The 18,543-nt window shown below is 40.7% G+C and overlaps 1 protein-coding gene across 7 annotated transcripts in view; it reads right to left on the reverse strand.

Moving 5' to 3' along the window:
• TANC2 (tetratricopeptide repeat, ankyrin repeat and coiled-coil containing 2) overlaps positions 1-2,293 on the reverse strand; it is a 247,181-nt gene extending 244,888 nt beyond the window's left edge. For all 7 annotated transcript variants that reach the window (XM_036340072.1, XM_036340071.1, XM_036340070.1 and 4 more), the window contains exon 1: positions 1,796-2,293. The gene's annotated coding sequence lies outside the window, so the exon portion shown is untranslated. The remainder of the gene's footprint in view (positions 1-1,795) is intronic.
• Positions 2,294-18,543: the final 16,250 nt, after the last annotated feature.

Genomic DNA, 18,543 nt, shown 5'->3' on the forward strand with positions numbered 1-18,543 from the left:
CCCTCTCCTCTTTGCTTTAGCCTCAACATAGCCTCTAGGTGAGGAATATATCTACAGAAAAGACCAAAACCCAAAATTAATCCCCAAAGAAAATCCAGTTTTGTATTTGAAGCAAATGATTCCTCAGTAGCTGAATTTGGATCCAGGAAAAAGCCAATCAAGTATAAATTTTCAGATTATCTGGCAAATTACTTACTGTCCTTAATATGAGCACAACATTCAGGCAAGTAATTCAGTTTATCTGCAAGAATTATAACATAAAACATTAAAATCCATCAGTAATTAACTACATCCTAATGGACACATCCAGGCATTTCTGCTTGTTTCATGGTATATAGACACTCATTGACTGTGTGTGTGTGTGTGTGTATATATGTATATATAGATATAATATTAAAAAGCTCGTCTTTTGTTACCTCTGAAATTCAAGCTATGTCCTAACAATTCTTTCAAAACACAAATGTTCTTCTTAAACAGAAGTCAGAGTGTTTTCGCAGCATATGAATTAGAGACAGAGAGAGAGAAAGAATTGATTTAATATTTTATTTTTTGTGCTTAAGATGATCTACCTGGGAAATGCTGCAGAAGCACTCACTGGCAGTATCCATGTTGCTGCTTTTTATGCCCCATTACTGCATACAATTTATTTTCCCTATTTTGCCACGACACAACCAGGAACATGAACAAATGTATCACTACTGTCATTCACTGTAATTAAACACTGCAATAGGTTTAGGCTCCAACCCCTCAAAATGCCTGAAAAATGTATCCCTTTTGTTCACCATATTGTTTTGTTTTCCTCATTCCAGATATTTTCACCTGTGTAAAAATGAAGACAGAGGGACATAGGAAAAAAATTTCCCTTTGCCTAAGTGATCTTCAACTCAGAATTATGGTCAAGACGTGGGGGTGGGGGGTTTGGGGTGGGGGGGTAGTGTTGTTGTTTCTTCTTTTCCAGGAGAGGAGCAGGGAGTGAAAGACACCCAAAACATCAAATCTTCTTCACGCTCATTATCATTGTTTACGTTTGGTGAAAAACATTTTAAACATTCCACACCGCGGAGAGAAGACACCTGGGCTAGGATACAATGGTATCAGTGCTCTACAGGCTGATGTCAAAACCTGGAATTATTTTAGCCCTGTTTTTTCCTTTCCCGTCTCACAACCAGACACAATTGGCTTTTAATTCTTTCAGGTGAGGACAATCTCTATAACTCAAAAAAAAAAAAAAACCCCACAAAAAACTGCCTATCATAGCGCCTCTCGATTTCCTGGGATAAAATATCTAGCCATGAGCCTTATTAATCCCTTCTTACACTACGCCTCCTTTCCTGGGGATAATTAGTATCAATAACAACACTTCTCCCATGCATTTCAGCGCCACACCGGCCAACCTACCCTATGTCTTACCTGGCACATCTCACAACTACTTCGATGCTGCATTGGGGGGGCACATTTTGCAACTCGTTCTGCACCACATTCCCTGCCACGTCTAGCAATCGGCCTCGCATCTTCACCCTGGGTCCCCGCCACCCGGAGGCTCTCTCGGTACCAGATCCCACGACACCTTCGGTGACGCCCCAGCGACCGACCCCGGGCCCCGCGGACGCCACCCTGAGCGCCACCTCTGGAGCCAGCCTTCCCCACGCCTCCCCTCGGACACCGGCGGCACTCCGCCGCTCGCGCCGCCGCCTCCCCGCTCGCCCCCGCCCCTCTCCCCGGAGGCGAGGCGCGGGAGGCGAAAGCCCCTGTCACCGAAGCCACCTTTCCTTCCCCGCCCTGCCCGGTCCCTTACCTGCCGCTCGGAGGGAATCGCCGCACCTCGGGGTCCAGCCCCAGTCCCCGGGGTCTCCGGGCAGGACCGGCGCCGCCCGCCGGCGCCGCCGCGATTCCCAGAGCACCTCGCTGCGCTCCGACGCCCGCGGCGGGTCTGCGCCTCCCGAAGGCGCGGCGGGGCCTCGCGGGCCGCGAGCGCAGCCCGCGGCGGTCCTCCTGTCAGCGGCCGCGCGGGTGCAGGTCCTCGCCCCTCAGAGAGGCGGCGGCGGCGGCGGGCGCCTCGCTCCGCCGTGCGCGCGGCACAGCCGGGAGGTGAGCGCGAGGGGGATGGGAACGGGGGCGGGGCCGCCCGGAGGAGGCGCAGAGGGCGGCGGCGGCGGGAGGGCAGCGCCGGCGGCCCCGGGCGCGGCGCTCGGAAAGCCCGCAGCTTCCCCGGCCGGGCCGACGGCTCGCGCGAGGCGGCTGTGCCAGCGGCCCCGCCGGAGCAGCGCTCCCAGCAACCCGCGCCGGACCGGCCGCTCGCTAGCGCCGCTGCCGCGCCGGGGGCGTCGCACCCTCGGAGGCCGCCCGCAGCCCCGCCCCCTCCGGGCCAGGCGGGGAGGGGCGCGAGCGCGGAGGGAAGGCGCGTGCGTGGGGGCGCGTGCGTGGTGGAGCGCGCGCCCCCGCCCCCTGCACCGCTTGGGAGTGGGGAGCGACTGGGAGAGGGAAGACCGCGCGGTCCCCCGCGCTCCTGGGTAGATCCCAGGCTCCGCCGCGCTGTGCGGTCCGGGCGGTTCTCGTCCCCCCAGGGGGGCTGTGACTAGTGGGGTCGGCGGCTTTCGGTGGAGAAAAGGGGAAGGAACTCTGCAGCAGACAAGGCCCTACCGCCGGCTCCGCCCCCAGGGGTGATGTCACTCTCGAGGTGCTGCTCTGTCACGTGCGCCCACTCTGGGCCTGTCCTCCGGCTTTGATGGCCAGAGCGTTCCTGTCCATTTCCCCAAACTTGGGTCGCCTTACGCACGTCTCACGGCCGGCGTCATCGATCGCTGCTCATGTCACTTATTCTCTCCCTGGGCTCAATTCTGCTCTGTGGGCTGCTTCCAAAGGCCACCGGAGACCACGTGGAAATGAGAAGGTGGAAAACGCGCGGGGGAGAGGGGCTGGAGGGGCGTGGCGGGGAGAATGCAGGCGATGTCATCCGGACTTGCTGAGAAGTCACCGACCACAGCTGGAGAGTGTGAGGTGCGGTTGTGAGGTTATCTCTGTCGCCGCCGGGTCGGACCAGAAGGAATGTGGTTTTAGGAGTGAGACCGCCAGACAGGGAAAGTTGCCACATTCACGCTTCCTGGAAGGGCCTCTTTCCCCCACTGCCCTCCACCTACATCTTCCCCTTTATCCTTCCTCCCCCTTGCAACATAACACAGCAAGTCAGCTGTGGAAGCTGTCTGAACATAGAAAGACGGTGCGAAACAATCACTATTCCGTGCTCTGCCCGGCTAGTCTTTCCTTCCATCAGCCGAGACGACCTTTTGTGGTTATCCGTTTCCCAATGCGACGCCATGGTTGGAAATAGATGCACCAAATTACTTCCGTCAAGGAACCTGTGTCTGGTCTTTCTTAGAGAGGTTTGTTTGATAACAACCCTTTGGACCTACTTCATCCAGAGGTTTCTTTGGCTTTTTAAAGATTTTTGAGCCCTAGTGGGTTCGGCTCAGTGGAGAGAGCGAGGGCCTGCAGACTGAAGGGTCCCCATTGGATTCCCGTTGAGGGCAAGTACCTGGGTTGCAGGTTCCTCCCCGACCCAAGGCCTGCTCAGGGCTCATGCAGGAGGCAACCAATCCATGTGTTTCTCTCCCATCGATATTTCTCTCTGCCTTTCCCTCCTCTTCCACTCTCTCTAAAAATCAATAGAAAAATATCCTAGGGTGAGGATTAAAAATTAATAAATAAATAAATAAATAGATAGATAGATAAGTATTGATTTCGGAATACAAGACATTGAATATGAAGCCATTTCCAACAGTTAGTCCCTACAGTGAGCGCTTGAAAAGTTAGAGCTAAAAGCAGCTTTGAATACTACAGCTAAAATGGCAAGGTGACAGAGTGGTATATGGAATCTTTGGGTCATAACTCCCCACCCCCCAAAAAAACAACAAAAAAAAAAACTATCTATCTATGTTGATAGAGGCAGAGTAGTGATTACTTATGGGGAAACTGATTGAGAGAGGGCAGGAGGGAGCCTTCTGGGTTGGTGCAAATAGTCAATATTTTGATTTAGTTATTGATTACAACAGTTAATATATGTGCAGAAAGATTTGTGTGCTTTACTCAGTTTGCGTGTGTGTGTGTTTTTTTAGATTACATCACACAAAGAGACATTACAATGTCATGATTAGATTTGGGAGCCCTGGGTTTGAATCTGTGTCACCCACCACTTATACCAGCTTTGTGACCTTGAGCAAGTCTCTGAGCCTTCTTTGCTTCATCTAATGTGGGTGATGATACTTCAGAGGAAGGTTGTAAAAATTAAATGAAATTGCCCAGCTGCAAAACTCAGTGGTTGAGCATAGACCTATGAACCAGGAGATCATGGTTCAATTCCTGGTCAGGACACATTCCTGGGTTGCAGACTTGATCCCCAGTAGGGGGTGTGCAGAAGGCAGCCAATCAGTGATTCTCTCTCATCATTGATGTTTCTCTCCCTTTTCCTTCCTCTCTGAAATCAATAAAAATATTTTTTAAAAGTGACTAAATGAAATTGTTTGAAAAATACTTAGCACAGAGCCTGGTATATAATAAGTGCTCAGGAAACAGTAACTATTATGTTATTCTTGCACTCAAATTTACCCTATTTAATTCTCCTTTGGTCTTTTTTATATGATTACTTTGAATCTAAGCCTTACCTGTGAGTTTCACTGAGGCTAATAATATTCCTTCCCTTAAGAATTAACAAAAGGCAGTCAGGAGTGTAATCTGTTGATTTTCAAACTAGTTCAGGCAGCAGCATTTAGAAATTATGGTGCTCGTTGTAAAACACCATGGAATACCGATAGCTTTAACTCTGCCATGTGGACTTGATACAGCTTTACTAGCACTAAATCTGGCTATATTATGTTGATGCAGATCTCCACATATAAAAAATAATGCACTTTCACCCTAGATGGTTTGGCTCGGTGGATAGAGTGTCAGCCTGCAGACTGAAGGGTCCCGGGCTTGATTCCGGTCAAGGGCACATGACCGGGTTGTGGGCTCAGTCCTCAGTAGGGGGCATGCAGGAGGCAGCCAATCAATGATTCTGTCTCATCATTGATGTTTCCATCTCTCTCTCCCTCTCCCTTCCTCTCTGAAATCAACAAAAATATATTTAAAAATAATGCATTAAAAAATAATGTCTGCATTTTTCCTTTAAAATTTGTTTGCAACTTTTCACAAGGTAGAAGTACCAAAAGTTTAACATAAAATGAAAACCTTTAAATCCATTTTGTCTTGAAATTATAAAAAAATAGTAATTGTTCAATTTTAGCAGCAGAGCTCTTTATTAGATCTGCCCAGTCAGCTCTAATAGCTGTGACCCAGAGGGTCTCTTGCTCTGATGAAGTGAGCAACTCTGACTCACTACCCTCCTCATACTTCTTAAGATCAGTCTCCATTTCTTTTGGCTGGCCTTTCCCAAACCCCATGTTCACACTGGGCAGTGGCATTGCCCACTAGAATGAACTCACTGCTTCACTGATCATCTAACATTCTATTCAGCCAATTCTCTTTCACATAATTCTGCTATTAAGTCTTACACTTTGCTACCACACTCTAAGTCTCTGGAGGAAGCAATTATTCCTGACAGAGGTAATGGTGGGGTACAGTAGGGATGGAGAGCAACATTGTTGAGAGAAGTTACCTCTATTCTCACCCCCTCTCCCTGATTTCCTTTTCTGTCACTAATACCTGAAATACTGAGAATGCTAATTTGTTTTACACACTAAACATACATTCCAGTCAAGATGATAATTTAGTCTACAACTTAAACTTGGAAACATAATGTATGCTAAATAAGAAGAACCTGCAAATAAAGTAATCCAACCGTACCCTATACCTCCCAACTTTTCAGTGCCATGTATACCATTCAAAATACCCTTTCTTGGTCTATCCACCCTGAGCAATCACTCACCTGCACATGTCCCTGATACCTTTAAGTCTTTTAAGTAAACCATCAGTCTACCTTTATCTACCCTTTCCCTCAATTCTCTTCTTATTGAATAAAGACCAATAACATCTACCATTGATTGATTGCTTACTGGCTTTAAATACTTTACTAAACGCCTTATCTATACTACCTCATTTAATCCTCACAACATCCTATCAGGTATGTATCATTCTCTCAATTTTCTAGATGAGGGTGGGAAAAGAGGTTCAGATTTTAAATGGCCAGGTCAAGATCACACTGAATGGCAAGCAGAGCCACAATCTGAACCAAAATATAAATTTTATCCTTTATCATTTATCCTCAGGATAATGCTACATAGAATGTCAATGAGAACACAGAATACATCTTTTTAAAAATGTGAACCATGTTTCACAATGGAAATATTTCTGAAAAGTTGATGTAAAAGAGATTTTTCTGATTAATAGATTATCTTCAGTTGGTGACTTCTAATTTGATAACTTCAACATTTTCCCCACAAACTCTCACCTCAGCCTTTTGGTTAATATTTAATAATTTCTAGACTAACACTTAAAAGCATTTCCACATAGAAAACCTACAATTTAAAAGAAGTTTCTATTAAATCTGTTTTTCGATAAGTGAAAAATTCAATATAATGCGAATAAGCAAAACTCCACATATTTTTACACTGACATTTATAAATGCTTGACAAGTATTTGTGCCTACTGTATGTATATTTGACAGAAGTCTTGCCTACTAGAACCTCATAATCTATTTGGGAAACAAAATGCTTTAGGCATTTAAATATTAATACAACACTATAGAATTAGGTGTCGACATGAATAAAACAGTAAATTCTGTAATAATTCGTAAGAGATAAGAAAATAAGTTTGACTAGAATGGCATGGGACCACTTCTTGAGGAAAGTAGAATCATAAACATATGTAGCTGGACAGAAGGAAGGACTATTCCAGGGAGGGCCGGGGAAAATCAACAAGTGTTCAGAACAGGAAATGAGCATAACAACTCTTAGGTCAAAGAATGACCTAAGTCTTTCTTAACAAAGGCAAGCATTGGTGTGAATTACATATAGACATGTTGCAAGTCTTCAAAAAAAGACCCTTGAGCAACTGTGTGGATACATACAAGAGTATTTACTAACCAGATGATAAAATATCAGTTGGTAAGAGGTTGGAAAGGTGGGCCAGAACCAAACCGCAGGGGGTCCTGCCCAGGAAGAAGACAAGATGACAGTGTTTAAAGCATTCATCTAAAACACAAGGTGGGTTTAAGTAAGGAGGGACAAGTAATAAGGAGCTGGTTAAAAGGTATTACTATTTAATGAGCTAAAGAAGATGACAGCAGATAGTCAAGAATTATGGCAGTAGAAACAGAAAAGAGTAATTCCAATAGACATTGCATGGGATGAATTAACAGAACTTTCTGAATAACTGAATGCAGGGAGAAGAAATCAAAATACAACAAAAGTGGCAAGACTGCCTAGAAGACTATGGTACCAGTGACAGAAGCAAGGCAGTCAGAGGACTAGTTTGAAAGAAAAGAGAGAGATGGTTTGGGCATATTTTGTGTTTGTAGTAGTTCTTTACTGCTTTTGAGTTATAAATCAATTCCTTGAGAATCTGATGGAACCAATAGATCCTCTCTTCAGGAAAAAAAAAAAATGTAGCCATACTTTTACATAATATACAACTTGTAATGGACACCCATGGAATTGATTGCCAGAAAGCTCTTGAACCAAGTAGGGCCCACAGAGCCCTTTCTGGAAATTTTATCCTTTATATCCAAAGAATTGTTATCCTTTGTATCCCTAGTAGCTAAAGCTATGGATGCTGTTAGCTAATATGTTTCCTAACAGGTGAGCCTGAGAAACAGAGAATGAATGCTCAGATGCAGAATGAGAGGGGGCAGGGGACAAGAAGACAGATATGAGATAAGGAGAGAAGGAGAAAACATGTCCAAATGGCATTTTAGTCCACGGATCTATCACATTCCTGTTTTTGGAATCCAGGAGATATCCTAGTCCTTTATTGAAATTTGTCCATGGTTAAACTTAAGTCATATTTCTGCCTCATACATATAGGAGCCCTGATTAATTTGCAGGTTAAAGATATTAATTGAAACTCACCCATAAGCCCCAGGTAAGAATCCTGATTTAAGATAATGGAAAGTCACCCAAGTGGAAATAGGCTGTAGACAGATGGACTTAAGGTGAGAAAGGGGAAGGAATGCATACTCCAATAAAGGGAATATAGCACAGATGTGAAGAGCAAGAACCCAGACTTACTGCACTCAAACCCCAATTCAACAATTTACTAAATGTGTGACCTCAAGCAACTTATTCTACATTTCTAGATATCAAGATACACATCTGTGAATTGGGATTAAAAACTAGACCCTCTTATAGGATTGATATGAGGATTAAGTTAGTACATATAGCAAATCTCTATGGACTATCACCATTCAATGTAATAGGCCTATGCCTAGGCATTTTGCATATTTTATATTATTTAATCTACTACTCATAAAAACTTTATAGATTGGACTTGTTATTCCCATTTAACCAGAGAAAAACACTAAAGCTCAAAATAACTTGCCCCAGATCCCACAATAAGAGAAATCTAATTTAAAATGCCAATCTAAAATTTTTGAATAGAACATGAAGAGGAAGATTTTTTCTACAATTAATAGAGCATACCATCTGTCCCAAGAATTAATGTGTCAGAATAAGGGGAGGTGATAACCTTAAAATATAGAAAATGGGAGTCAGAGAGTAAAACATTAGCATCCCTGCCAGGAGAAGGTGGGAGTACCATGGCCTTTTGACTCAGCTTGTCCAGTCCTATGGTAAGCATATATTTATTAAAGAGCTGGATACACTTGCTAACATAGCTTAATGTCATGAAACACTTACACCATACATCTACTCTGATTTCTGCTTATTGAATTTAGATGTTCAAGATCTTAAGCCCCATGAAGACAGGAAACATGTCTTCTTTGTTCATGGTTACATTTCTCACATAGTATATCTGACATATATACTAGTATATATCCCTCTTCCTTCTTCTCCTCAACCTCTGGCCTCTTAAATAAATTTCTAGCTTGCTTTATTTATTTATTTATTTATTTATTTATTTATTTATTTATTTATTTATTATTTCACAGAACCAGAATATCACATCTATAGTGCTATGAGCAAACATTACACTCCATTCTAATACTACAACTGATGAGTTACAATACTCCAATGAAGTGTACTTGGTATTATGTGGCTAAATTTTTAAATGAGAACTTTCAGCATTTTCCGTGGAAACCTGGCAAACCATTAGGGGAATGTTTGGTTGATGTAAAATGTTCAATGCAACTTTCATTTGCCCTTTTTAAAATATACATTTTTATTGATTTCAGAGAGGAAGAGAGAGGGAGAGAGATATAGAAACATCAATGCTGAGAGAGAATCATTGATTGGCTGCCTCTTGCTTGCACCCCACTGGGGATCAAGCTCCACAACCCTGGGATGTGCCCTAATCAGGAATCAAACCGTGACCACCTGGTTCATAGGTTGATGCTCAACCGCTGAGCCATGCCAGTCGGGATTTCCTATGCCTTTTTGTATTTCCTAAGATCCTTGTGGCTCCCAGTTTAGTTCCTGGTGGGGTTGACTTTATATATATATTTGAAAATTTAATTTATTAAATAGTCAAGTAGGTCTGTAAAAAGGGGGAGATGGAAAGATAGTCCATACCAACAAATATTCTAATCCATGTACAAATTTTCCATTGTAAAATTAAAAATTGGCCTTCTAGACAATATAATCATTTCTCATTATTTTAGTTATCCTGAACCACTCTCCCAGAGTCCAATCACCTTGGGGTTATAGACAGGCCAGAATTCATGGACCTGTGAAACTGAGGACAGATTCTCAACAAAGTTGACCTTTCAACCAAGCTCCCTCAAACAACCCTCACTTTATTGTTATGCCCTTTCAATTCATAATAGTTTGAAACTATGAAAATAAATTAATTTACTATTAAAATTAGACATCTTAGTTTATGGAATGAACTTTGAGAAACACTTCTATTTGGGAAAAGGGGACATCAAAAAGAAGACAGAGAAGCAATAGGCAGAGAGCACATCTGCATGTCTGGTACTGCTTTAGACACAGACCTCTTTCTCACTCCTCTACAGAGTTTAAAGGTACTTAGTGTCAATAATGTAAATTTTATAAAAGGCATTTGGACTGGGAAAGGAGGATGAATAAAGTACCATCTGGAACTCCCTATAAGTGGACCCCTACTCATTTATTTCCTACCCATTCCTATCCAGTTTCTTATCTAATACAGTCCTGGTAACATACATAAAAATTGATTATGGAAAGTTTAAATGCACTACATATTACAAGAGCATTTCCCCTACAGAGCTGAAAAATAGTATTCAATTCCCGATTGCAACTCACCTTTAAGATATTATCTTTATAAAGTACTAGAGGCCCGATGCCGAAATTCATGCAAGGGGCTCGGCCCTCACAGCCGCAGCTGCCTCGGCCCCTCGCAGCCCCGGCTTCATCCAGAAGGTCATCTGGAAGGCTGTCCGGACAGTCGTTCTGCTGTTCAGTCTAATTAGCATATTAGCGCTTTATTATATAGGATTTCTAACAGGTATTATCTTTTCCAATTTTGTCCACTAATATCTGCCTGACAAAGACTAGAGTCACTGCTTTGTATATAACTAACAAATCCATCTTTACTCAGGTGTATGTATTAAGTTTAGGAAACCTATGATTCTTATTAATAGTATCACCATTTTCAATTTTCCACTTTCTACTCAAATTTATAAATAGTGGTAAAAAGTATAGTAAAGTACTCAAACAATTGCATAAACAAATTTCAAAAATGGTGTTGCTGCTGAAAATAAACTCTTGACTGGTAGGCCATCCCACTGTGTAAAAGTATACACATGAATGTCACAATTCAATATCCTATATAATAAAAGCCTAATATGCTAAGCGTTTGGTCATCTGGTCGTCTGTTCAACCAATCAAAGCGTAATATGCTAATGATATGCTAAGGCAGTTCAACCACCTGCTATGACGTGCACTGACCACCAGGGGGCAGACAGTCGACTGTTCAACCAGTCACTATGATGTGCACTGACCACCAAGGGGCAGATGCTCCAACTGGTAGGTTAGCTTGCTGCTGGGTCTGGTCTATCGGGACTGAGCGAGATGAGCTGGACATGCCCTGGAGCCATCCTGAGGTCTCTTCCCCACTGGCCAACCTCCTGCGTCCCTCCCTGGCCCCGATCATGCACCGGTGGGGTCCCTTGGCCTGGCCTGCACCCTCTCACAATCTGGGACCCCTCAGGATGTCGGAGAGCTGGTTTCGGCCCAATCCCACAGGCCAGGCCGAGGGACCCTACTGGTGCACGAATTCGTGCACAGGATGTCTAGTGTTAAATAATGACTGAGGGATGGCATTGTATGGGAGAGTTTAAGTTGATCCAAAGTTGAAACCATAAACATTAATGTCCATCTATTTTTCACACATCATGGACTCCCCCTCCCCCCACCAAGGGGATCATGCTAAAGAAATCACAACGCTGTCATCATCAAGGGTATTTACTGTGCCCACATACAAAGATGATCCCATTGGTCTGCCACTAATAAGACATAAAGTTTAAGCTGATTTTCTAATAATAGTGTTTATTGAACCTGCCATGTCCCCTCACTCAAAGCACCTAAATAATTACAAGGTAATTAATAAATAGGAGGGAAAATCAACAGCAAAGGGAGAATGATTGGCCTTTACAGAAAATGACCACACAATCATGGTGCAGCATCGTAGCCCTTACCAATTAGCCGTGACTAAAAGTAAAGGTAAGAATAAGGTACAGTTGTGTAAATTACCTTTGCTTTCTTTCATATAATGGAATACAGTTAATTTCTTTTTAGCTAAAAGAGGCTTTAGGCAAGAAATGATTTTTTTTATATATAAGGGAATTATAGCTTTGTTGATGTGAAATGTAAGAGGTTTTAATTATTAAGAAGAGGAGGGAAGAAGAAAAGGTAGGAGAAATGAAGGTTTAGATGAGACCTTATCCCACACATATGAAGCCCAATGAACAATTTCTCCAGGTTTAGTCAATCCAGCCTGACACACGATGTCAAAGGAGCAAAAGAAAGTAAAGAATCAAATTCAGTAGAAGAAAGGAAAAGGGGCACTTTAATGTGTCACAAACCGAATTGTAATGAAACTTCATGTATGTGAAACTTGGCTATCTGGCCATCTCATCTATTGAAGCACAGCAAAGAGCCAAGGAAATAAAGGAGATGAAAAAAGACCTCTGCAGAAACAAAACAAAGATCACCACCGTCTGTGCCCTAAAGATCCTGACTATCACTCCTAAATATTCACTGAAGCCCTTTCTCAGAGCCTATTAATTTTTACTTGAGTTCTATTTTTAAAGGCCTGGCAATCTGGTTTCCAAACTCATAAAAAATTAAAAGCAGTAAACTAGAAGAGGGAGGAGAAACTACCACAAGCAGGCAAGCAGACAGTAGTGAGAAGTGAAAGCTGAACGTCTGCAAGCACCGTAAAGATGAAAAAAATGCATAAAATTGACTTAGTGATAAAAAGCACAGCAATTTAATGCCTTGCACAGAGGGGAAAACAATCCTACCTGCACCTATAGACCTTGGGGAAGAAATTTTAAAAACTGATTCTACATTAACCCCAAATAATCAAGAAAATTAAATTAAGTTATGCATCACTCAACTTTATATAAATAGTTCCATAAGGCATATAATTAAACTTTAAAATGTGGGATATTTTATATCAATCACATTGAGAGATGTGAAAGAGTCAAGTGTACACGTGAAACCATGAAGGAAGCATGCAAGGCCAGAAGTTGCAAGAACAAGGAGATAATGGCTTTTATTTCCATGCAGATTCTCCCTGCATCAGCTTGTTATGACACTGCTGTTTTTTTTAGTCCCCATTTTATTACTTTCTAATCTTGCCCCAAAAGTGAGTGGCTAAGTGATAGGAAGAATTCAGGACCAGTTTGTAAGAGCAAGTAAACTGAATATGAGTAAAATGTTAAGACTTTAAACAAATATGAAACTGCTTTCAAATTACCCTTATGTTGTGTTACTGTATTGAAGACCTTTCAGGAAATATCTGTGTTATGAATAAAATATAGAAATATTACTTAGAGGAATATATTGAAAGAAATAATCCAAAATAGAACAGAGATTTATGCATAAAGATGTTCATCACAGTAGTATTTATAAAATTTAGCAAAAAAAAATGGAAGCAATCTAATTTACTAACCTTAAAGAATGGTTAAATAAATTATATCACATAAATATCTAATGGGCAATTATGCAACTAAATAAAACCTGTATTTTCATTAGTCAGGAAATTGGGCATAATATTAAGTTAAAAAGTAGGATACAGAATTGTATATGCAGCATAATCTCAACAATGTACAAAATATATAGCAAGAAGATGGGAAGAAAAGATCTCAATAATAACCACAAAAATTTTTTTTAAACCTAGGAACAAACTATATGTCCAATACCCACACACAAAAATTATGAATATTTACTGAAAGAAAAAATATTTTTAAAGCTGAATAAATGAAAAGGCATACCTGGAATATATCTGAAGAACCTGAAACATTAATTCGAAAGAACATATGCACCCCTGTGTTCATTGCAGTGTTATTTACAATAGCCAAGATTCAGAAGCAGCCCAAATGTCCATCAGTAGAAGAGTGGATAAAAAAGCTGTGGTATATTTACATAATTGAATACTATTTTGACATAAAAAAGAAGGAAACCTTATCCTTTGTAATAGCATGGATGGACCTAGAGAGTATTATGCTAAGTGAAACAAGCCAGTCAGAGAAAGATAAGTACCATATTTCACTTATATGTGGAATCTAATGAACAAAATTAACAAACAAAATATAAACTCATAGATACAGAGAACAGACTGATGGCTGTCAGAGGGGAGGGGGCTGGGAGCTGCATAAAAGAGGTGAAGGGGTTAAGCAAAAACAACCCAAAAAACTCATTGACACAGACAACAGTATGGTAATTACCAGAGGGAAAGGAGAAGAGGGGAGGCGGGTAGAAGAGGGTAGAGAGGGGATAAATGGTGATGGAAGGAGACTTGACTTGGGGTGGTGGACACACAATACAAAATACAGATGATGTGTTATATAATTGTACACCTGAAACCTATATAATTTTATTAACCAATGTCACCCCAATAAATTCAATAAGTAAAAATAAAAAATAAAGAAAAGGCATATGATATTCCCTAATAGGAAGATTCAATATTGTAAAGACACCATTTTACCCAAATAATGTACAAATTCAATGCAATTCTAGTCAAAATTACAATGTGATTTTTAACTAACATGCTAATTCTAAAATTCATCTGGAAGAATACATACTTAGGATTAGGTAGGATTTTTTTTTAAAAGTATAATGAGGGACCTCTTCCTATCAGATATTAAACCTGTTATACAACCACAGTAATGAAAGTGTGATATTGGCTTATAGAAATACAAAAATAGCCCTAACCGGTTTGGCTCAGCGGATAGAGCGTTGGCCTGGGACCAAGAGGTCCCAGGTTCGATTCCGGTCAAGGGCATATACCTTGGTTGCGGGCATATCCCCAGTAGGGAGTGTGCAGGAGGCAACTGATCGATGTTTCTCTCTCATCGATGTTTCTGTCTATCCCTCTCCCTTCCTCTCTGTAAAAAAAAAATCAATACAATATATTAAAAAAATACAAAAATAGATTAATGAAAGAGAATAGCTCATCAGCTACTGACACAAACATACATGGAAGCATTCCAAATAATTGAGAATAGGTGTTGGAACAATTGGTTACCCATTAAAGAAAAAAGAAAGATATATATCTTATATCACACCATTCAAAAATAAGTAAACTTCCTTTTCCTTGGGCCTGACATAGTGCAAGCCAAGCAGGCAGCAGGGTGGGGCTAAGGAAGCAACCAGCATGGCTGGGAGATGGGTTATATGCAGGGGTATCTGGCAAAGGAGGAAGTATACGGGGGACAGTGAGAGCAGGTTTCTCCCTGTCCGAGAAGAGGGTTACAAATATGGAAAGTGAGAAGCCTGAAATGAACACTGTGATGTCAGACTGGAGAAATCAGCGTAAACTCAAAGTTTTATATATCTATCTCCTGGCTTGGACACTAATGCTCAGGACACGTGTTTTTAGGAAATGCACACTGACATATTTAGAGGCAAGGGCTTCATGTCCGAATATATCAGATATCTCAATGGATCACAAAAAATATATAGTATGTATAGAATATACATGTGGGGTGAGAGAGAAGAGTGTGATGAAATGATAACTGGGTAATCAAGGTGAAGAGGATATGGGAGTTTGTTATATTACTCTTGCCACTTTTCTGTACAGTTGAAATTATTTCAAAATAAAATGTTTAAAAAGTAATTTCCAGATGTATCAAAAGAAAAACAACTAAATAATTCTACTTCGTGGAATCTATCCCCCCACCCAGTGCTCTTATTTATCCACAAAGATGTTGTATAAGAATTCTTATTTCATCATTTTTCATCATGAAGAAACATTCAAAATATAGGAAATATGTATCAACAGGAATGGTTAAATAAATTATAGTATATCCATATCATGCAATGATGTGCAGGCATAAAAAAGCATAAGGTTGCCTTGGCTGGGTGGCTCAATTGGTTGGAGTGTCGTCCCATATACCAAAAAGGTTGGGGTTTGATTCCTGGTCTGGGCACATACCTGGGTTGTGGGTTTGATCCCTGGTTGAGGCACGTACAGGAGGCAACTGATCAGTGTTTCTCTTTCACATCAAAGTTTCTCTTCCTTCCTCTCTCTCTAAAGATTAATGTAAGGGCATGTCCTTGGGTGAAGATTTTTTTTAAAAAAGGACTAAGGTAGATTTATATGTCACGAAAAGGTCTCCATGATATATCTTTAAACATATCATTACATAAGACCAAGGGATAGACCAAAAGGTAGATAGAGTAAGATCCCATTTGTGGGTTTTTTGGTTGTTGTTTTTTTAAGTTTTAAAAACTCTGCTATGGGTGTGAGTGTGTGTGTGTATGTTTATAAACAAGTTAAAAAAAAAAAAAAGGTCTGAAATAATAGACACCAAACCATTAGCAATGGTTAATTCTAAGGAAGGAGAACCGTACTATACTTTCCAAATTTTTCATAGTGGCCACGTATCAAAATTATCAGTTGGAAAAAGCCTATGTACAAAAAAGCAGGAATATGTATGTATATAATGCATTCTGAAAGATTTTCTCTCAAGATGATTATAATATTTAATACTGGGAATTACCTGTAGTTATCTGGAGAATTCCTAGTCCAAACCTCACATATAGGGAATTGGCCTTCCAGTGGACTGTACCCAGGTACACTTTATCATTAACTTAATAGAGGATTAGGCAGCCTGCTGAGCCACTCCCTGCTTGCTGGGCCCCAGTCCCGAAGTGAATTCCCTTGCAGCTCTCCAAAATTAGGTCAAACAAGTCCCCAGGGACTCTCAATAGAATGAAGTTGCCAAAGGCTAAATTTGGCACCGAAGTCAGGCCCTGGACGGGGATAAACTGTGCCAGCATTTTTCAGCTATGCTTTCAAGACATTGATCAGAATGGGCAGGACTAATAGCTGTTTCCAAGAGGGGCTTAGCAGCCCCAAGTGGAAACAACTGTCAAACCAGAATTTTGGGGGTGAACCTAAAAATGTAAAATTCCTCCCCTACTTCCTTGACCACTACTCTCCCTTATTTGAAGAATATTTAAATTCTCCTTCTTTTCTCTTGCTCCAAGCAATTTATCCCAGTGATCATTCCTGCCAATCTGATCAGAGTCTCAGTTTGACCCTGCTTAAGACAATAAAGACAGGTTAACCATTTTTTTTCTTTTTCTGGTTTAGCTGTAACTGACCAGTTTTGTATTTAAGTTGCATTTTATGTTTTTTGTTTTTTTTATTTTTTGCATCTAACAATTTTATTTTTATTTTTTTGTTAATCCTCACCCAAGGATATTTTTCCATTGATTTTTTCAGAGAGAGTGGGAGGGAGCGGGGAGACAGAGAGAAGCACCAATGTGAGAGAGACACATCGTTTGGTTGCCTCCCACCCGTGTCCCAACCAAATCCCTTGACCAGAGTTGAACCAGGGACCCTTCGGTCCTCAGGCCGACACTCTATCCACTGAGCCAAACTGACTAGGGCTTAAGTTGCTTTTTTAAAACTGTTTTTTTCTGGAGTTACAATTCACATGCCATCAAATTCATTATTTAAAATATTTAATTCAGCGATTTTTAGTATATTCAGAGAGTTGTGCAACGTTCACCACAATAAATGTTAGAATATTTCGTCATCCCAAATAGAAATCCTTTACCCTCTAGCAGTCACTCCCCGTTTCCTCTCAACCCTTCCAGCCGGAGGCTACCATTAATCTACTTTCTGTCTCTATAAGGTTGCTTATTGTGAACATTTTGTAAAAATGAAATAATTCAATATGTGGTCTTTTGTGTGTGGCTTCTTTCACTTAGCACAATGTTTTTGAGGTTCATCCATATTGTAGCACCCCATTCCATTTTAAGGCTGAATAATATTCCATTGAATGGCTAGATCACATTTTATTTATCTATTCATCAGTTTATAGATATTTGAGTTGTTTCCACTTTGAGGCTATTATGAATGATGCTCCTATGAACATTCACGTACATGTTTTTTGTGTGGATATACATTTTCAGTTTTCTTGGGTATATACCAATGAGTAGGATTTCTGGGTCATGTGGTAACTCCACGTTTAAGTTTTTGAAACGGCCAAGCTGTTTTTCAAAGCAGCTGCACCATTTTACATTCCCACCAGCAATGTGTTCAGGCTCCAGTTTTTCTATATCTTTGCAAATACTTGATTTGTTGTTCGTCCTTTTGACTATGGATTTTCTGTTAGGTATAAGGTAGTATTTCATTGTGGATTTGATTTGCATTTCCCTAATGACTAGTAATGTTGAACATATTCTCATGTGATTATTGGCCATTTGTGTATTTCCTTTGGAGAAAAGGCTATTCAAATCCTTTGCCCATTCTTTTATTGGGTTGTTGTCTTTTCCTGTTGAGTTGTAAGAGTGCTTTATATGTTCTGGATAACAGTCCCTTATTAGATATATGATTTGCAAATATTCTCTCCCTTTCTGTGGATTATCTTTCTCTTTCTTGATGGTGAAGAGGAAGAAGGGATAATAGAGTGACTATTGATGGGTAAGGAGTTTCTTTTTCAGGTGACAGGAATATTCTGGAATTAGTTAGTGGTGATGGTTATACAACTGTGAGTATACTAAAAACCACTGGCTATACTAATGCATGAATTATATCTTAAACTTTTTTTAAAGTATGAAAACCGTTTTTAAAAGTGTGAACTGATTCACCTGACTTCAAACCTGATGTCAACATTTCATTTGAGTTTAACAATTTTTTCTGACACTGCTAGATGCTGAGATACAAACATTAAAAGACTTTGTCTTCACCTTTAAAGAACCCAGAGTCTCAAAGGGG

Source organism: Myotis myotis, unplaced genomic scaffold, assembly GCF_014108235.1.
Source record: "Myotis myotis isolate mMyoMyo1 unplaced genomic scaffold, mMyoMyo1.p scaffold_m19_p_17, whole genome shotgun sequence".
Taxonomy (NCBI): Eukaryota; Metazoa; Chordata; class Mammalia; order Chiroptera; family Vespertilionidae; genus Myotis; species Myotis myotis.